The sequence below is a fragment of the Lotus japonicus genome, chromosome 1 (assembly GCF_012489685.1).
Source record: "Lotus japonicus ecotype B-129 chromosome 1, LjGifu_v1.2".
NCBI lineage: Eukaryota > Viridiplantae > Streptophyta > Magnoliopsida > Fabales > Fabaceae > Lotus > Lotus japonicus.
In genome coordinates this window covers 17463593-17485512 of record NC_080041.1, presented here as the reverse complement: position 1 = coordinate 17485512, position 21920 = coordinate 17463593, and the positions used below count along the sequence as shown (strand labels likewise).

Here is a 21920-nt window from a genome sequence, read left to right as displayed (position 1 = left end):
CTGAAGGAAGAACTGGATGCCCAGTTAGCTTCCATTGATCAGGACATTCGTCCTTTGCACCTTCAGCTTCTTTCAATGAAGGAATCTCGTGCCTTCTTATGTGTCTAGGAATTGTTCTCCTAGTATTTTCTTATCCTCTGTACTCATTTCCGTTCATTAATAATAACATGCGTTTTATCAAAGTTAATTCTTTGTTGTTATTGTTTTTGTTTTTCACTCTTTTGCTTATGACAAAAAGGGGGAGTACATAAAATGGTTTTTGATAAACTTTTAATTTTGTTTATATAATATAAAACAAGTTGAGGAGAATAAGTATTGCCAAGCGTCCTAAACAAGGAATACATTTTGTTCAATCTTCTGAACAAACATGCCTCTGACGCCTTATCCCAATCCATCTGGACAATACTCTATGTTTCCAAGTGATCTACGCAAGTTCTGAACCATCAAGCTCTGATGAGTATACACTCTTCTATGTGTATCTTCTGATCACCTCACAAGACTCCAAATCTAGACACTTCATCATCTCATCAAGTCATAGATTCAGGGGGAGTCCCCAGCTCAGAATCAGGTTCTATCCTAGATTCAGAAGGAGAAACATAAACCGTTACACAAGGATAAGTTTAAACTCTGATCTCTTCTCTCTTGTGTATTCAGTTTATTGTTTAAGAATTGTTTATCAAAATACTTGTTTTGTCATCATCAAAAAGGGGGAGATTGTAAGATCAAGATTTGATCAGTGGTTGCATCTCTATATTTTGATGATTACAATTAAGGTTTTTGAGGATGGACAATTATGGTACTCTAACGCTTGTCTTTTATAGTTGTGACAAACAAGTTCTGATTCTGACCCAAGCCGATTCCATCAGAAGATGAAGACCCAAGAGTAACCAAAAGAGAGTTCTAAAGCTCACCATGTTCGCTCAGAATAGTGGCAAATCCTTCAGAAGTTCTGAAGATAGAAGCTCTCAAGAGGCACTGAAGAACCGGAGTCAGAAGTTCTGAAGACCAGATGTTCCAAAAGGAACGGTCCTGAATTAGAAGACTCAAGTTCTGAAGACCTGCAAGAAGTTGGTTCTGAAGACCCAAGCTATTCTAGCTCTGGCGTTCAGAAGTTCCGAGGAACATGTCCAGAAGCAGAAGTTGCAACGTCAGAGGATCCAAGCTTCCGTCTGACTCTGATCAGAAGCTTCACCAACGTCCATGTGAAGCACTCCAGATCATAAGTCAGCTGGTGAAAGGACAGGTCGCTGTCATAGTACACATCATACTGTCATAGCCTGTCCGCCACCTACCTCGTTCAGCCTAGCAGTCTGATATTACAAGATTGCCATTCCAACGGGAAAAACCCTAGCAACGGCTATACCAATTGCCTTGGAGTGTATAAGGGCTGAACATAGAAGAAAGAAGCTAAGAAACTTTGCTGATATTCTTGAATTCATTCTAACCGATCTCTTAGCAATATTTCTTCACTGTTCTTGAACGTCTGAGTTTACCATTAGCTTTTCAGAAGCATTTCTTGTAAACCCAAAACCTTTTACAAACACTTTGTAAAGTTCCTTAAGAGACCAAGTTTGGTCGGATCTTGAGAGGACTGAATCAAGTTTGGTTCAGTGTTTAGTTAGTCTTGAGAAGATCGATTGATCAGCGTCTTGAGAGAATACTAGTGAGAAAATCAGTGTACTGTTAGTCACTTAGCAGGTTGCAAGAGCAGTTGAAACATTCATTGATTTAGTGGATTGCCTTCATCAGAAGAAGGAAGAAATCACCTTCACGGGTGGACTGGATTACCTTGAACTTTTATCTCAAGTGAACCAGGATAAAATACTTGTGTGCTCTACTTCGTTCTCCTTAGCACCTAGTTCTTATCTTTAAGTTTTTCTAAACTCAAAAAGGGAAAACTTTTGTTTAAAAACTCTATTCAAACCCCGCCTTTTCTAGTGTTTTTCGTACCTTTGGGGATATGGGTCTAAAATCTTTTAGCTATTTTGGAGAAGATACTTTAGGGATAAGAGCAAAGAAAGATGCATTATAGCCCTTAGGCCACCTTCCATTCACATGAAATTCATCGATCATCCTCTTAAAATCATTTTCGAGAAGATGCCAAAAGGATTTGATAAATCTGAAATTATAGTCGTCGGGGCCCGGACTTTTATCACCATCACAATCCCACACAGCTTCCCTCACCTCTTCAATGTCAAAAGGAGCTGTGAAAGAATTTTTTGCTGCATGTGATAATTGGCGAAAAGGAACACCATCCAGCTTCGGGGAAGACCAATGATCCTCGGCAAACTTTTGAGAGAAGAAACTTTGCACTTTCCCCTTAATTTCACGCGGTTCTTCGCTCCACCGACCATCAATAATGAGACCAATCAATGAATTCCTTCTCCTTCACCAATTTACCATACCATGGAAAAAATTTGTATTCGCATCCCCATATTTGATCCATTTAACCCTCGCTTTTTGACAAAGAAAGGATTCATTTAGGTTAGCAATTCTCCAGTAATCAGCGCCCAGGGCTTTCCTCCTTGCCATTTCCTACTCATCTAGCCGAGTCTTGTAACGCCCCGATTTCTCGAGTGTCACACAGTAAACCAAACATCGCCATTTTCGTAAAGAATTTTCGTCATTCAAAAGATAGCTCAGCACTACGAAACACTCAACCCCCAGCAAGGCAACATCAGTCACTCGTCGAGCCAACCGCACTGTATCTGGCGCTTCTTCTCAGGAGCCCTGACCTCTGGTGCATCTCCATTTCCCTCCGTCTCGACACCCCTAGGTGCATCAGCTACTGTAATGTACCGTGGAGCAAAGTCCTCCATAGGCTCAGTAGGAACTGGAAGGGACTCTGGAGGCGGAGCTGGAAAGTCGCCAATGCGTGCCCACCAATCTGGTGCCCCGAACGCTCGTGAAGAACCCTTCTCTCCTACAACCCACTATGGAGAGTTCGAGCAAGAACCCTCATCTCCTGGATGTAAGAAGCGACATGGTGCGAAGGGCATCTTGACCTTGCCCCATTCCATGATCCGTGTCTCGACGACGTTCCCGTGTCGGTCACGTCCCGTGATCGTAGCGCTGCCGACATAGAGGCGACGTACCTTGGCAGAATCGGTCTGCCAGGCGTTGTCCTTGTGCTGATGATGTAAGTCTATCGTCCACGAGGTCACTGCGCTCTTGACCTTCACAATCTGCCCCCCCCCCCCCAGAATAACACATAAACAAATAACAGGGTCAGATCTCATGTTCTCATATAAACATTCACATATCCATGTAATTCTCATAAATAACAAGATTCAATAAGGAAAATTCTTAAGTTAAGTCACGGTCAGTCACCTAGGTTCAGTTAGGCTAACGACCTCACCATTCACACAACCACCTCAACACCAATGGCCAATATCACGATCATCCGCAGATGAACAATTCTCGGAGGGGACACACCGTACAACCCTCGATCATGTGGGGGACACACCGTACGCCCACAAGCTCACAAGGTGACCGCAGTCAACCAAATCACTTGGGGACACACCGTACAACCCACAAAACACCCTCGCGTGCAAGTAACTGTTTGTCTCTAACGGTACCATCGTTCTCATGGTCCATAGTCCTCACTAGACCTATGTTCCAATTACATCACATTTTACTTGCAAGCGATTAAGTCTCAATTCTCTTTGTTAGGGCTCTAATAGTCAACCTAGAGTCTTAACATTTTCACAAGACTTACACAACTTAATCACAATAATAACCACAGCACCAAAAGGAATTACAGCTAGATGAGCGACCTTTTGGCAATAACCAAGTTAAGCATATATAAGCTATACTAAGCACTTAGTCATGTTCTCATGTATAGCAATACTTCAGTTATGGAAACTTCATAAACCGAGCCAACACATAAACTTGTGCTTGATATGGAAGTAAGAAAACTTGCCGAGAACCACAGAAATGGCTTGGCCGAACCCTAAAGGGCTCAAGGGTTTTCAAAAACACTTTCTTCCCTCCATATCAAGTTCACAAGCCAATGTCCAGCCAATCAACAATAAGCAATTTCTCACAAAATTCCAGAACTGATCATGTTACAAATTGCATGTTAAAATCATGTGAAAATCTAGGCAAGTTTGGCATAAAATCATGGTTTCCATACACAAGACCTAGGGTCATTTGCCAAACATTAACCTACTGATCATGGCATCACCCAAGCTTCACAAATATAGTAAAATTTCCAGTAGCAATCAGCAACCAACAGTACATCAAAAGTTAAAGAAAAATCCACCAAAACCCAACATTTGGGCATGGCCGATAGCACCATTGCTCTAGGGTTTTGATCCCTTTTTGTGAAAATCATTTTGGCCATTCTCTAGGCCATAGTACAGTATCAAATCATCATACAAACCATCAACATGTTCTGTCCCTAAGCATACCAATCAACCCAGAATTCATTCTAGTCAAGAACATAGCAAATTGGACAAGTTTTGCAACTAGGACACACAAGCATGGCATCAAGCTTTGATCAATCTCATGGCTGCACATATCAAATACCCTAAGCATGTTCTCTACCCTCAACCCTCATACATCATCAAACTAACCAGATTCAGATCAAGGACATGCTAGTCAAGAAAACCTCCAACATAAAGAATCCTAGACTCTACCCACTAGATCCACCCCTTACCTTAGTTGTTGGGTTTGAAAAGATGAAAGAATGGTGATGGAATAGATGAATGGAGAAGCCCTATCCTTGCTGCAACTTCAGCCTTGACTTGATCTTCTCCTTTCTCTCTTGATCTCTCTTTCTTTCACTCCTTCTTATTCTTCTTTCTCTCCTCTAGCCGCCGCCCTCTCTCACTCTCTTGCTCTTTCTTTCTTTCTTTTTTCTTCTGAATGTGTGTGGAAAATGAGGGTATGTGTTTGGGTTTCTCACAGCTCCTTTTGTCTCTCAAAAGGTTGAAAACTCTCCCCCTTTTACCCCTATACCCGCGGCCACACTATGCCAAGCAAGGGCCTTCAAAACTTTTCACCAATTTGAAAGGAGACCAAGCATTTATGGCTCATCATTTGCCTATAACTCCCTTGTCCCAAAACTGATCAGCACTTAACTAAGAGACATAACTCCCAAATTTCCCCTTGATTCATGCAATCCTAGTCAAAAACAAATCTTCTTTCCTCTCCTCTTCACATACTCGAGTATGGCCCTCATTCTTGGCCCTCAAGCAACCCAAAATCACTTATCTTGGAGTCCTTGACCTTACACATAATTATTTCCTAACCCCCGAGTATTATCACTTCAATATTAATAATACTATACACTCCAATGCATCAAGGAAAATTCACAATTCACAAGCAAGACACATTTGATCATTTATTCTAAAATAAATAATTTTATTCATCAAAGTAGGGTCTTACAAGTCTCATCTGCCTTACTATCAATCTCATTCAATTCCAACACAATTGCCTTCCTCTTAGAGTTTAAGTCCCTGAATACATCATGGTTCCAATCTCTTAGCATTTGTTTGAGAACTTTTATTTTCTCTTTGATAACGAATGTTCCCCATCCTTCAACATGTATAGTTTGCCAACTTGATTCCACGAAGTTTTTGAATCTTACATCTTGAAACCAACAATTGAGGACTCTAAAAGGAAAAGGTCCCTAATTCTGTCTAGAAGTTCACATCAACAAAGGACAATGATCTGTAATCTCCCGATCAAGCACTTCATGAATACAATCTAGCCAAGTAGCAAGCCATTCATTAGTTACCATAAACCGATCAAGTCTACTCAAAGCTTGACCATTTGGTCTAAACCAAGTGAACTTTTTTCCCACAATAGGAATATCCATCAAAAGCGCAACGTCTATAAATGCGTTAAAATAATCGGTTTCCCTTCTAAATTGTGAAGAATGAGTCGAAATTCCCCTTCTCTCTTCACTTGTACGAACCGCATTGAAGTCCCCAAGAAAACACCATCTTAAACCAACACTTGCAGTTTTCCAGGCCACCAATTCATCCCATAACTTCTTCTTCTCTTCCAGAACAAAAGGTGCATAAATATTAATTATAGTGCATTCTGCATCCTCCTCACCCCATACCCCTTTCAACCATATGAACCGCGCCCCACAAGTCTTCTCATGAACTCTAAAGACATCAGTATCCCATATACAGAGCAAACCGCCACTACTATCTACGGCAGGAGTATAAGCCCAATCGAAATTGCTATCACCCCACAATTGACTAATAATTCTAGAATCAATAGTTTGGAGCTTTGTTTCTTGGAAGCACACAGGGTCTACTTTCTCATTACCAATCAGAGTTCTGATCACCCTTCCTTTTTCCATGCTACAAATCCCCCCTGTGTTAAAAGACATGATATACATTAATCAACCTTATTTATGCCCTCGTTTACTGCCCTAGAATGGGCGTCTCTGTGATCTAACATCACTAGCTTGCTTATAATTTCATCCTCATTCTCTGAATGAGAGACTCCAATATCTTTACCCATAGCCCAACAATTTCTGGCCTCAACATCAACATTATTTAGCCAAAAAGTTCTTTTACAATTTACAATATCAGCATCAGATAAGGAATTGCTAAGAGAAGCGACATGGTAACACACCTCCAACCTTGCTAAGTGACTAACACACCTATGAACTAGTAACCACTAAGACACACAAGTCTTAGTCTTCTTAAGGCTTCTGACCGAATCTGGTCCCTTAAGGAATTACAAACAAGTTTTAAAACAGTTTGGATTTATAATGAAGTGCTTCTAAACAAGCAAGTGTAAACAGATTTGGAACAATGAAGAAATAGATTGCTAAGGATTTGCTTGAGTGTATTTTGAACAATAGTTTCTTAGCTATTTCTTCCTTTCTTCATCCCTTATATACTCCAAGCTTTACATGTTGTTTGCGTTGAAGGATTCTATCCATTGGAGGGCAATTCTAGAATTTCCTGAACCTGCTGTTGTAAGATCAAGATTTGATCAGTGGTTGCATCTCTATATTTGGATGATTACAATTAAGGTTTGTGATGATGAACAATTGTGGTACCCTAACGTTTGTCTCTTTTAGTTGTGACAAACAGGTTGTGATTCTGACCCAAGCTTATTCAATCAGAAGATAAAGACCCAAGGGTAGCCAAAAGAGAGTTGTAAAGCTTACCATGTTCGCTCAAAACAGTGGCAAATCCTTCAGAAGTTCTGAAGATAGAAGCTCTCATGAGGTTCTGAAGAACCGGAGTCAGAAGTTCTAAAGACCAGATGTTCCAGTAGGAACGGTCCTGAAGTAGAAGACTCAAGTTCTGAAGACCTGCAAGAAGTTGGCTCTGAAGACCCAAGCTATTCTAGCTCTGGCGTTCAGAAGTTCTGAGGAACATGTCCAGAAGCAGAAGTTGCAAGGTCAAAGGATCCAAGCTTCCGTCTGACTCTGATCAGAAGCTTCACCAACGTCCATCTGAAGCACTCCAGATCATAAGTCAGCTGGTGAAAGGACAGGTCGCTGTCATAGTACACATCGTACAGTCATAGCCAGCCCGCCACCTACCTCGTTCAGTCTAGCAGTCTGATATTACAAGATTTCCACTCCAACGGGCAAAACCCTAGCAACGGCTACATCAAATGCCTTGGAGTATATAAGGACTAAAGATAGAAGAAAGAAGCTAAGAAACTTTGCTGATATTCTTAAACTCATTCTAACTGATCTCTTAGCAATATTTCTTCAGTGTTCTTAAACACCTGAGTTTACCATTAGCTTTTTAGAAGCATTTCTTGTAAACCCAAAACCTTTCACAAACACTTTGTAAAGTTCCTTAAGAGACCAAGTTTGGTCGGATCTTGAGAGGACTGAATCAAGTTTGGTTCAATGTTTAGCTAGTCTTGAGAGGATCGGTAGATCAGCTTCTTGAGAGTATACTAGTGAGAAAATCAGTGTACTGTTAGTCACTTAGCAGGTTGCAAGTGCAGTTGTAACATTCATTGATTTTAGTGGATTGCCTTCATCAGAAGAAGGAAGAAATCACCTTCATGGGTGGACTGGATTAGCTTGAGCTTTTATCTCAAGTGAACCAGGATAAAACACTTGTGTGCTCTACTTCATATTCTTCAGCACCTAGTTCTTATCTTTAAGTTTGTCAAATCTTAAAAAAGGGAAACTTCTGTTTAAAAAACTCTATTCAAACCCCCCCCCTTTCTAGTGTTTTTCGCACCTTCAATTGGTATCAAAGCTCCGGTTCTGATTTATACACTTAACAGTGATCAGTGATCCAAAACCTAGTGTGAAAAACAACGATGGCCCAAGTCAATACTTCCGCTGACAACAACAACAACAACCATCTCTGAGCACCAGTCTTTGATGGTGAAAAGTTTGAATACTGGAAAGATAGAATAGAAAGTTATTTCCTTGGCACTGACCCAGATCTCTGGGATATGGTCATGGAAGGCTATACTGATCCAGTAGATGCTTCAGGAGTGAAGATCCCCCGTATTGAAATGACAGACGCTCAGAAGAAACGTTTCAAGGATCATCACAAGGCGAAGTCCATGCTGTTCAGTTCAATATCATATATTGAATATGAGAAGATCTCTGACAAAGAAACAGCAAAATCCATCTATGACTCCTTGGTCATGACGCACGAAGGAAATGAAGAAGTCAAGGATACTAAGGCTCTTGCTCTCATAAAACAATATGAGTAGTTTAAGATGGAATCTGGTGAAACCATTGAGGAGATGTACTCAAGGTTTCAAACTCTGATTGCTGGAATCAGAGTGCTGAACAAGAGCTACTCTACTGGTGATCATGTCAAAAAGATCATCAGAAGCTTTCCTAAGGAGTGGATGGCTTTTGTCACTGCAATGAAACTTTCCATGAATTTGAACTCCTTGAAGCTAGAAGAGCTTGTGAGTCATCTCAGAAGCCATGGGATTGAACTCAAAGAGCACAAGCCTCAAAGGATAGACAAATCTATTGCTCTTAAGTCAAAATCTGACAAGGCGAAAGCCTATCAGGCAGAAGAGGAAGATTCCTCTGAAGAATTATCAGATGCTTCTGGTGATGAAGAGCTATCTCTTTTTACAAAGAGATTGAGCAAGCTCTGGAAGAACAGACAAAGCAAGGGCAAAGGACCGAGGAAAAGTAAAGGAAGATTTGAATCTTCATCTGATCAGAAGAAGTCCTCTGGGAAGGAAGTCACCTGCTTTGAGTGCAAGGAATCTGGGCACTACAAGTGTGACTGTCCCAGGCTAAAGAAGGACAAGAGACCAAGAAAAGTCTTCAAGAAGAAAGCTCTTGTGACATTTGATGCGACTGACTCTGATGAAGCTGAGTCAGAAGAAGATGAAATTGTGGAAGCTCTGATGGCTACCACTAGCAGAGATGCTGAAGCACAGGATGATATGAGAGCTTCAGAAGATGACTCAGACTCTGAGAATGACAATGAGGTATTCTCTAATTTTTCTCCATCTGAGCTAAGAACTGCATTATCTGAAATAATGAAGAAACATGATGTGCTTTTAAATAAACATAAAGAGCTTAAAAGAAAATATGCTGTTAAAACTAGTTCATCAGAAGTTCATGAGCAGTCAGTCTCTGGACTCATTGAAGAGAACTATTCTTTTAAAAATGACAACTCTGTTCTTCGTGCTAAAAATGCAATGCTAGAAGATCAACTTGCATCATCTGATGTTAAGCATGAAACCTTATATGAGAAAGCATTTCAAAGGTTCCTAGCCAAAGGCATAGACAGAAGTCTTATGGCTTCAATGATCTATGGCATAAGCAGAAATGGGAACAGTGGCCTTGGCTACTCTCAACCTATGAGAGGTGAGCCATCTGAGCCCAAACGCGAACCTTTGCATAAGCATTTTGTTCTTGCCGGTACTGTCAATCCTGAAAAGGTTACACCCAAGATGGTAAAACCAAAGGGAAAATTTAAACTTGACATGTCTAAATATTATAATCAAGTTCCCTTGTATTATCCTCCTGCTGCACCCAAAGTTCCAAGAACTTCTGGGAAAACTAACAAGAAAGGACCCAGGATATGGGTACCTAAGACAAAAATTATTCCTGTTGCAGACATCTTATGCAGCTCAGTTAAGACACATGTCATGGTTCCTGGACAGTGGATGCTCGCGACACATGACGGGCATAGGGTCTATATTCCAAAAACTGATGCCGCTTAAGTCAGGAGGAGACGTTGGCTTTGGAGGAAACCAGAAGGGAAAGATCATTGGAAAAGGTTTCATAGGAGATGAAAAAATTACAGTCATTAATGATGTACTTCTGGTGGAAGGATTATTGCATAACTTGCTCTCCATAAGCCAAATAGCTGACAAAGGTTATGATGTGATCTTAAATCAAACCGGCTGTAAAGCTGTCAGTCAAACAAATGGATCTGTTCTGTTTTCTGGGAAGAGAAGAAATGACATTTACAAAATCAAATCTTCTGAACTGCTATCTCAGAAGGTCAAGTGTCTCATGTCCGTTAATGATGAGCAATGGGTTTGACACAGACGTCTAGGGCATGCCAGCCTCAGGAAGATCTCTCAACTAAGCAAGCTAAACCTCGTCAGAGGATTGCCTCGTCTGAAGTTCTCATCAGAGGCTCTGTGTGAAGCTTGTCAGAAGGGAAAATTCACCAAGAAGCCTTTCAAAGCAAAGAATGTGGTATCTACAACAAGACCCCTTGAGCTACTTCACATTAATCTCTTTGGATCAGTGAAAACTGAATCCATTGGAGGAAAGAAGTATGGGTTAGTCATTGTGGATGACTACAGCAGGTGGACATGGGTAAAGTTCTTAAGGCACAAGGATGAAACACACACTATGTTCACAAACTTCATTGCCCAAGTTCAGAAGGAGTTCCAAAGTTCAGTGATTACTGTCAGAAGTGATCATGGTGGAGAATTTGAGAACAAAGCTTTTGAAGACTTGTTCAACTCTCAAGGAATCTCTCACAACTTCTCTTGTCCTCGCACTCCTCAACAAAATGGAGTTGTTGAAAGAAATAACATAACTCTTCAGGAGATGGCTCGCACCATGATGCAAGAATCAAGTATGGCCAAGCACTTCTGGGCAGAAGCAATCAACACTGCAAGCTATATCCAGAACAGAATCTCCATTAGACCAATTCTGGAGAAGACTCCTTATGATCTGTGCAAAGGAAGACAACCTGATATCTCTTACTTCCATCGTTTTGGGAGTACTTGCTACATGCTCAGCACAAAGGAGCAATTGGGTAAATTTGATTCTAAAGCTTTAAAATGTTATTTTCTTGGTTATTCTGAAAGATCAAAAGGTTTTAGAATTTATAATATTGTTCATCAAACTGTTGAGGAATCTATCCAAATTAGATTTGATGACAAGCTTGGCTCAGAAATGTCAAAGCTGTTTGAAAGATTTGCAGATCTCAGAATTGATCCATCAGAAGCTAATCAACCAAAGGACAGCCCAGAGGATGTTGCTCTAGAGGCAGAAGCATCTGAAGATGCTCCAACAACTTTTGATCAACTTCAGAAGAAGAAGAGAATAGCTGCCTCTCATCCAGAAGAACTGATTATTGGCAACAAAGATGCTCCTGTCAGAACTAGGTCCATGCTCAAACCTTCAGAAGAGACTCTTCTGAGTCTGAAGGGACTTGTATCTCTCATTGAGCCCAAATCAGTTGATAAAGCTCTTGAAGATAAAGGCTTGCAAGAAGAGATATATCAGTTCACCAAGAATGATGTCTGGTCTTTAATGCCTAAACCCAAAGGTTTCCATGTCATAGGAACCAAGTGGCTATTCAGAAACAAGCTGAATGAAAAAGGAGAAGTCACGAGAAACAAGGTAAGACTGGTGGCTCAAGGCTACAGTCAACAAGAGGGGATTGATTACACTGAGGCCTTTGCTCCTGTGGCAAGGCTTGAAGCTATAAGGCTACTGATCTCTTTCTTAGTGAATCACAACATCATTCTTCATCAGATGGATGTCAAGAGTGCCTTTCTCAATGGCTACATTTCAGAGGAAGTGTATGTCAAGCAACCTCCTGGCTTTGAAGATGACAAGCATCCAGAGCATGTCTACAAGCTCAAGAAGTCGCTCTATGGACTGAAACAAGCTCCCAAAGCTTGGTATGAAAGGCTTAGCTCCTTTCTTCTAAAGAATGAGTTTGTAAGGGGTAAAGGTGACAATACTCTTTTCTGCAGAACCTATAAGGATGATATTCTTATAGTTCAGATTTATGTTGATGACATTATATTTGGTTCTGCTAATCCTACTCTTTGCAAGGAATTCTCTAAGATGATGCAGGCTGAATTTGAAATGAGCATGATGGGAGAACTCAAGTACTTCCTGGGAATTCAAATTGATCAACGACCAGGAGTCACTTATATCCATCAGAAGAAGTATACCTTGGAACTTCTGAAGAAGTTCAACATGAGTGACTGCAACATGCATTCTTGAGAAAGAGGAAGTTTCCTCTAAGGTTTGTCAGAAGCTCTATCGCGGAATGATAGGCTCTCTCCTTTATTTAACAGCTTCCAGACCTGATATATTGTTTAGTGTGCATCTCTGTACTAGATTTCAATCAGATCCTAGAGAGACTCACTTAGCAGCTGTTAAGAGGATCCTCAAATATTTGAAGGGAACCACTAATCTTGGCTTGATGTATAGAAAAACATCAGAGTATACACTTTCAGGTTTTTGTGATGCTGACTTTATTGGAGACGGAGTGGAAAGGAAAAGCACCTCAGGAAGCTGCCATTTCCTTGGAGCAAATCTTGTCACTTGGTCAAGTAAGAGACAGAACACAATTGCCTTATCAACTGCAGAGGCAGAATATGTCTCAGCTGCCACTTGCTGTACACAAACCATATGGATGAAGAATCATCTGGAGGACCATGGTTTGTTTCTGAAGAAGATTCATATCTACTGTGACAACACAGCTGCTATCTCCCTCAGCGAAAATCCCATTCTACACTCAAGAGCAAAGCACATAGAGGTAAAGTATCATTATATTCGAGATCATGATCAAAAGGGCACTCTATCATTAGAGTATGTTGATACTGACCATCAATGGGCAGACATCTTCACTAAGCCCTTAGCAGAAGATCGATTTTTATTTATTCTTGAAAATCTGAACATGGACTTTTGTCCAGAGTAAGGTTCTTTTAGAACTTCTGACCATGGTGCTTCTGAAGTCATCAGATGTTACCTATTCAGAAGGTACTCGATCAGAAGCACTTAACCCACTGGTTAAACTTATGTGGTAGACAACAATATACGTGTCACTTCTCTTGTGACATAGTTCCTTGTGTCGCGTGGTGTATCTACTATTATGATGATACCTACTCTCCTCCACTGTGCTATTTTCTGACTAATTATTTTACAAACTGTTGATCTTGCTTTTTACTTTTTGCTTCTTAAAAACTCAACGGTTACTATTAAACCCACTATACGCACGATCTCACACACAATCTAATCCACACATTTACTCAAACGGTTTTCAAAACACTTGTGTGCATTGCATTTCATTCACTCTTCTCCCTCCAATATTGTCTTTCTCTCTGAACCCTAAAATCTCGCATTCCTGAGAATCATGGGCAAATCAAGGAAATCGAAAACAAATGTTACTGCTTCTTCCAAACTGACTGACGAAGAGCAAGAGAAGCAAAGATTTGAAGAAGCTCAGCAAATTCTGAACGCGGCCAATGTGGTCACATGCGTCAAGAAGATTGAAGAACTGGTTGTGTGCAACGAAGCAAGAGTGGACTTCGACAACCTGGCTGAGCATGGGTTTGACATCAGGGATCAAGTCGATTTGCAAGGTTGGTCTGGCTATTTCAATAGGCTCTGTGGTCCTATCTATTACAAGTTAATTGTGGAATTCTGGAAGAATGCTGTCTGCAACGACTACTATGTCGTTTCTCATGTATTAGATAGGAAGATTGTTATCTCTGAGGAATCTATTACAAAATTGCTGGGAATGGAGTTTCAACAGGGCAAGTGAATAAAAAATGTGGATGCTAATGTTCCTGGCATGAGGAAATTAGTAAATTAGGCCATTTATGACAACTGGTCTTTGGAGAAGACAAAATATACCATAAAGGAATTGAAGCCAACAATGAAGATCTGGCAGAAGATTTTCATCTACTGCATTCACCCCAGAACAGGAGGAACTGATTACCTCAATGCAACTCAAAAAGTAATCATGTACTATATCTCTAAGGGTGAGCATGTATGTCTTCCATTTCTGCTCTTCAACTATCTGAAGGAATGTGTTGAGAAGTCAAGAACGACTGTAATTGAGACCAAGTGGTCTATCTCCTACATTCCTTATGGCAGGCTGCTCTCAGATATTTTCACCCAGAACAAATTGGTCAAGACTCTGTCTGACCTAGGACTTCATGAGGATCTGACTATGTCCATTGGGGATGCTCTCAATGGGACTAAGTTGAACAGAATGCAGATCATTGACAAAGTTCAAGTTGAACCTGTTGAAGAATCATCTGAAGAGGTTCGTCAGAAGAATCACCCTGTTGATAACTATCCTCTCTGGTCTAAGAAGGATAATCCAGCCAACATTCTGGAATATGTGAGAATGCTCAGAAGTAAAGGAGATCCAGTCACTCTCGAGGAATTTATCAAAAGTCTTCCTGATAGTCCTCCTGAGGTACCAACAAGGAAGTCCAAGAGAACAACTAGCAGCAAGCCTTCAGATCCCAAAGGCAAAGAGATTCTGATAGAGGAAACCAAGAAGATGAAAGTTGCATCAAAATTTGTAGTCATCAGGGAACCAATTCCAGAACCCTCTCCCGAAAGAACTTCAGTGGAGTCACCTCAGAAATCTCAGTCTGATAGCTCTGAGAGCTCTATGGCTTCCTCCATTGGAACTCAAGAAGAAGAAGATGACACCAACAGAGGAGGAGCTGTCATGGAAGAATCTTCTAGTGAGGAAACTGAAGATAATGATGTTCCTCTGGCCAAGAGGCAAAGAATTCAAGCAATTCAAGTTGAGGAAGAAGTTGAGCAGGATGATTGTGAGATTATTGGGAATGTGCTTCAAGTTATAAGGGAATCTCCAGAAGCTGAAGAATCCACCGATTCTGATGAAGCGCCCATAGCCAAGAGGAAGAAACTGCCTTTGAAGGGTCCACTTCAGAAGAAGGGGCCAGAACCAAAGCAAGAATCTGAGAGTGCTTCAGAGGTACAAAGAGAAAGGAGATCAAAAATAGCCTCTGATCCTGCAAGGACTGCCAGACTCACCAGATCTACTATCATCAGAGATTCAAGTAAGGAACTTACTGAAAGCATTAATTTAGACTCTGCTTTAGTAGTTATTCCTGAACAACTTGTACCTATATCTACATCCCTGCCAACCTCAATCTAAACAGTTCCACCTCAAACAGAACCTCATACACAAACCATATCTCAAGCCGAAACACAAGCCCCCCACTTAAACATCCAAACTGCTACCACTTCCATTCCATCCATCCCAATCCAAACCTCTTCCACATCCACCACAACTGAGTTTGTACCTCTCTTCAATTCTTTCATTAAGGGTATCGTTCAGAGTGAGGCCACATTAAGGGACTTGGTTCAACAATTCACACCTAAGCCTCCATCCACCTCAAGAACCCTTCTGATAACTGAATCTGGTGAGATTCCTGCTGAGAAAGACGTTGGAGATGAGGATGTTCAGATTCTAGAACCTCCTTTCAATGTGCAACCTATCCAGCAGGTAGCCTCCTACTTTGAAGATGTGTTCCCGGAAGCTGCTGCTGAGTCCTCCTACGTGTCCTTGTCTCACTACTCCACAGTAAACTCATGAGATCTGAGTTTCACCTCGCCTGAGAAGACAGCTACATCCAGGCAAAGACAAGAGACCGTTCCTGAGATTGAACGCATGGATGAATCAGATCATTCTGGACAAGGAAAGGTTCATATGGATGAATCAATACCTTCAGGGCAAATGAGAACTGAAAGTTCTAATGCATCAAGTTCTAATGCAACCAACACTCCTCAACCAATCATGGATCTGGCACCCTCCTTCAGGCCACAAAATCTCATTCAGCTCATTCAGGAGTTCTCTGATGAAGCAACCAGAAGACTGCAATGGCTGTATCAGGTAACTGACAATCAATTTGATGCATCTCTGGTTGATGGTATGTGGTCTGCCTTCGGACGATGGTCAGAAAGTAGAGCTTCTGAGATTGAGAAGCGGCTTAGCAGAGAGAAGCGTCTGAGAGTTCATGATGCCTCAGAAAGAGCTTATGAGCAGAGGCAGAGGGTGTTACACAAGATTTGTGAACCCATGAGATGGGCAATGGCTGCAAGAACTCATGTTGTCTCTGAACGTACCTCAGAAGATGCTGATATGATTCCAGCAGAGGTTGCAGAGGACAGTGCTGAAGAGATTATTATTCATGAGGCTGCAGAGGTTGATGAAGTTCAGATGGAAATACCTACTCAAGCTGCGGCAGAAGTTCAGGCACCTACAGATGTTCCTATTCAAGCTCCAGAACCAGCTCCACATCCGGAAGTTGCTCTCCTGGCTGCCAGAATTGATAGGATACAAGATGATCAGCAGAGGCTGTTTCAGATGGTTGAGCATCAAGGCCTCATTCAGAGTGAACAAAGTCGGCAGATTCAGGAATCCTCCAGCAGAATGGAGAACATGATGAAGTATCTGATCGAGAATCTCTCATCTTCATCCAAGCCTTGAACACCTCTCAATTCTTTCATGCATATTTATTATTCATCTTATATGTCTGTGAATTTATTCTATGTTTGACTTGTTCAGTTTGCTTATGTGTTTGTGCTACAATTTATTCAATGCACCGTCCACATCTCTTAGTAACTTACATGCATTTATGTTCCATCAGTTTTATGCATGTTTTTCTGTTACTTCTCTCCTTTATAATATGTTGCCCTCCTTCTTCTCCATCACAACTCAATTCAATTCAATTCAATTCAACTCAATTCAATTCATTCCCTTATCTTCTCAAACCAAAAATGTCTTATGTTGAATTGATCTCTGAACTCAAGGCTCTGGTATTTGACCATGTCTTTCCCTAGAGTGTTAATCTTTCTCTCTCTCTCAAATCTCTCAAGCTCTTGGGATGATTGAGAATCTTTTGGATTGCTGGCTGACATCAAATCAGACCCACTGTCTTCAAACTCTTCAGGAAGTTCTGAAAGAACTCCTTCGCCTGGCCTCTCGCCGGAAGGACATTGAAGCTCAATTCGAGAGCATTTCCCAGCTCATTGAGCATGAAGAGAGGGAAAGAGAAGTTGACGTAGAAGCAGGTGAAGTGACTCAAGCTGCCGCCTCCACTCTTATCATCAATGAGAGTGAAGTTCTGAAGGAAGAGCTGGCTTCCCAGATAGCTTCCTTTGATCAGGACATTCGTCCTCTGCACCTTCAGCTCCTTTCTATGAAGGAATCTCGTGTCTTCCTATGTATCTAGGAATTGTTCTCCTAGTGTTTTGTAATCCTTTGTACTCGTTTTACTCAATTAATAATAACATGATTTTATCTGCGCTATTTCCTTGCTGTTATTGTTTTTAGGTTTTCACTATTTTTGATTATGACAAAAAGGGGGAGTACATAAAATGGTTTTTGATAATCTTGAAGTTTTTTTTTCATATTATTTAAAACCAGTTGAGGAGAATAAGTATCAAATACTTATAGCACATAGATATTGCCAAAGCGTCCTAAAACAAGGAATACATTTTTTTTCTCTGAACAAACATACCTCTGACGCCTATCCCAATCCATCTGGACAATATTCTATGTTTCTAAGTGATCTACGCAAGTTCTGAATCATCCAGTTCAGATGAGTATACATTCTTCTATGCGTATCTTCTGATCACCTCACAAGACTCCGAATCTAGACTCTTTATCATCTCATCAAGTCATAGATTCAGGGGGAGTCAGGGGGAGTCCCCAGCTCAAAATCAGCTACAATCCTAGATTCAGAAGGAATAACATAAACCGTTACACAAGGATAAGTTTTAACTCTGATCTCTTCTCTCTTGTGTATTCAGTTTATTGTCTAAAGAATTGTTCATCAAAATACTTGTTTTGTCATCATCAAAAAGGGGGAGATTGTAAGACCAAGGTTTGATCAGTGGTTGCATCTCTATATTTTGATGATTACAATTAAGGTTTGTGATGATGAACAATTTTGGTACCCTAACGTTTGTCTCTTTTAGTTGTGACAAACAAGTTGTGATTCTTGATGACCCTAGTTTAGTAGTGTTTTTAGGGTCATTTCTTAGTTTGTTTTGAGTCTTTTTGTTGAGTCTCATGTAGTATTTCATGCATTCTCATGCATTTTTATCTTTATTTGTGTTTTTACTTTGTTTTGGTAATTTTATAGTTTTCTAGGGACCTTTCTTGCATTTTAAGTAGGTTTAGGACTTGCATATCTTTTCTACTTGAATTGAGGGTCTTTTGTGCTAATAAACTCTTGGAAATCCTAGATATTTTCCTTGCTTTGTTCCCAAGCAGCTAGGTCTGAAAACTGATGAAGAAAGAAGGTCAAAAGGCTTGGAAAATTGAAGGGAGGCTTAAAGGGGAGTTAAGAAGAAGGTCAAGAGGCTTTCTAGCATGTAGAGAGCGCTCAGGCGCTCGTGTTGAGCGCTTGAGCGCCAATTGATTCGCTGTTTACATGATGCTAGAAAGGAATTGGCGCCTGAGCGCTCCTGATTGAGCGCCTGAGCGCCAATTACCTCCAGAGAGCTTGTTTTGGCTTGGAATTGGCGCTCAAGCGTGCTTAATTGGCGCCTGAGCGCCCAGATTCGACCTGTTTGCCTATAAATAGGCTTTTTGTCATTTCTTTTGTAACTTTTGTCATTTCTATACATTCCTAAATAAGTTAGAAGTAGGGTTAGGCTCTGGAGCTTGAGGAGAAGCATTCTTCAAGTCCATGTTCCAGGTTTTATCCTTCTTTTCTTGTATGGATTCTATAGCCATGCTTGGCTAAAACCCCTTTTGCTTTGGGTTCTTTGTAAGACTTTGAATGTTTTAGCTATCAATCCTTTTCTATTCATGATGTTCTGAGTAAACCCTTGAATCTCACTTCTATGCTTTATCTTTCAAGCTTGAATGCATGCTAGCTTCTTACTTTTCTATAATCATAACGATAGTTTGTTATAGAATTGGGACTTGTTGTGAGATTACTCCTTCTATACTTGCTACTAGGAATAGAGGAAGGGTTGGGGTTTGTTGGCCTGATTTGTATGCTTAGTGCTTCTAGCAAATGTTTAGGTTATCAAGGAATTGAATCTATCTTTTGGTTAGAAAGGGTTTTCTTTACGAGGCATCGATAGATGACTATCTAGGCTAGAACATCAAGGAGAGACTCAGGATTAATTGAATAGGAAGGTTTGCTAAAACTGAATTTGTTGAGCAAGAACCCAAGGCAATCTCATCTCTGTTTTTCAATCGCTTTATTACTTGATTACTTGTCTTTTTACAAACTCAAGAAACAACCAATTATTAAAACTGAATTTTACTTGCTTTTCAACCTTAAACTTGAATCTTAAACTGAATTGCCACACCAATTCCCTGTGGTTCGATAATTTAAAACCCGGAGGTATTCGTACACTTGCGAATTGACCAACAAGTTTTTGGCGCCGTTGCCGGGGAATTGTTTGTGGTTTTTGGTTTAAGTTTTTAGTTTGTGGTTTTATTTTTTGTTTTTATCTTTGTCTAGAATTGGTGCTACTAATCTTTCTTTGTTTTAGTGTCACACTTTCAGGTTGCTCTCGAGAGAGACACCGTCATGGGTGGCCATATGACGGAGGAGGAGATGCAAGCCCATATCGAGGCAAGAATTCAAGAGGGGATCACCCTCCGATTATGTGAACAAGAAGTTGAGAATGCCAACCGGTCTCTTCGGGAACTCACTCCGGCTACCTTGAGTTATGACTATCCCGGGAGCATTGTCTTTCCCGAGGGAGTGGGAAAATTTAAGTTGAGACCGGCATTCATCAACTTGGTGAGCCAAAACCAATACGGTGGAGGTACTTTGGAAGATCCACATGCTCACATGGAGAGGTTCATCCGGAATTGCAACACTTACCGGGTGAACAATGTTCCGACGGATGCAATTCGGTTGAGCTTGTTTCCATTTTCTTTGAAGGACACCGCTGAGGAATGGCTGAATTCTCAACCTCAAGGGAGCTTCACTACTTGGGAAGACTTAGCAGAAAAATTCACAACAAGGTTCTTCCCAAGAGCCCTTCTGAGGAAATTGAAAAAAGACATTATGAATTTTGTGCAAACCACTGAGGAAAGTCTCTATGAAGCTTGGGAGCGCTTCAAGAAGCTATTGAGGAAATGTCCTCAACACAATCTCACCCAAGCTGAATTGGTTGCAACATTTTATGATGGTCTACAGTACTCTTGGAGGTTTGGCCTAGATGCGGCTTCAAATGGGGAGTTCGATGCTCTTCCCCCACAAGCGGGGTATGACTTAATAGAAAAGATGGCAGCGAGAGCCATGAACTCTGAAAATGATCGCCAAACCCGAAGGAGTAAGTTTGAAGTGGAAGCTTATGACAAGCTCTTGGCCTCCAACAAGCAACTCACCGAACAAGTGGCGGAGATTCGAATGCATATTAAGGAGACCAAGGCTGTTGGTGCAAGAATGACTTGTGTGGAGTGCAAGTCTTGTGGTGGACCTCATGTTAGTAACTTGTGTACTGTCAATGCTGAGAGCAATGAAGCCAAAGCTATAGCTCAAGGAAGCATAGTTCCATCCTCAAATCATGAACCTCTTGTCCAAACACAAGTTGTTGGAAAGGTGAATTGCAAGAGGAGTTTAGAGGAGCTATTGGAGAGTTGCATCAACCGCATGAACAACAACCATAAGAACCAAGAGGCGGCTATCAAGAACTTGGAGAACCAACTTGGCCAGCTAGCCAAGCAAATTGCCGAAAGGCCTCAAGGTAAATTTCCTTCCGATACTTTCCCCAATCCCGAACAAGAAAATTCTGCTGTTGTTACTACTAGAAGTGGTAGAGTGTTGAATGGGTTAAAAAAGAAAGCAGAGGGAGGAAAAAGTGAGAGGATGGTTGAGGAGGAAATGAGTGTTCCTATTAAAACTAGAGTGATGAATGATCCTATTCCTGAACTTAGCAAAGTTCCATTTCCTAAAACATTGGCTAAAAAGAATTTGGATAAAAAGTTTTCAACATTTATGGATGTTTTTAAGAAACTCCATATTGATATCCCTTTTTCCGATGCTTTAGAACAAATGCCTATCTATGCTAAGTTCATGAAGGACATTTTAAATAAGAGGAGGAAGTTGAGTGAGGTTGATGAGACTATTATGATGACCGAGGAGTGTAGTGCCATTTTGCAAAGGAAAATGCCTAAGAAGAGAAGGGATCCTGGGAGTTTTACTATCCCAGTGGAGATTGAGGGGTTGACTGTTGTTGAAGCCTTGTGTGATTTGGGAGCGAGCATCAACTTGATGCCGCTCAGCATGTTTAGAAGGTTGAATTTAGGAGAGGTCACCCCGACCATGCTCTCCTTACAAATGGCGGACCGATCCCTAAAGACACCTTATGGGATCATTGAAGATTTGATGGTTAAGGTTGATAAGTATGTGTTCCCAGTTGATTTTGTGGTGCTAGACATGGAGGAGGATGCTAAGATTCCTCTCATTCTAGGCCGACCCTTCTTAGCCACGGGTAGGGCTAAAATTGATGTTGATAAGGGTCAGCTCATTCTCAGAGTTGGTGAGGACAAGGTAAGATTTTCGGTTTTTAATTCTAATTTGCAAACTAACATTAATGATGGTTTTGTTTGTGATATGATCAAAAGTTTGTCCAGGTCTTCAAAGGAGACCCCCAAGGTAAATGAAAAAGATGTTGAGCTTAATAAAGCTTTCATCAAGCTTGTTAGTGAAAACAAGTATGGGGGGTCTAAAGATGAGAATTTCCAAGCCCACAT

At 40.9% G+C, this 21920-nt stretch overlaps 1 non-coding gene across 1 annotated transcript; it reads right to left on the bottom strand.

The window, feature by feature from the left end:
- Positions 1-20211: 20211 nt before the first annotated feature.
- LOC130734734 (small nucleolar RNA R71) lies at positions 20212-20318 on the bottom strand. Its single transcript, XR_009018080.1, has one exon. It is a non-coding gene; the product is annotated as a small nucleolar RNA R71 (small nucleolar RNA).
- Positions 20319-21920: the final 1602 nt, after the last annotated feature.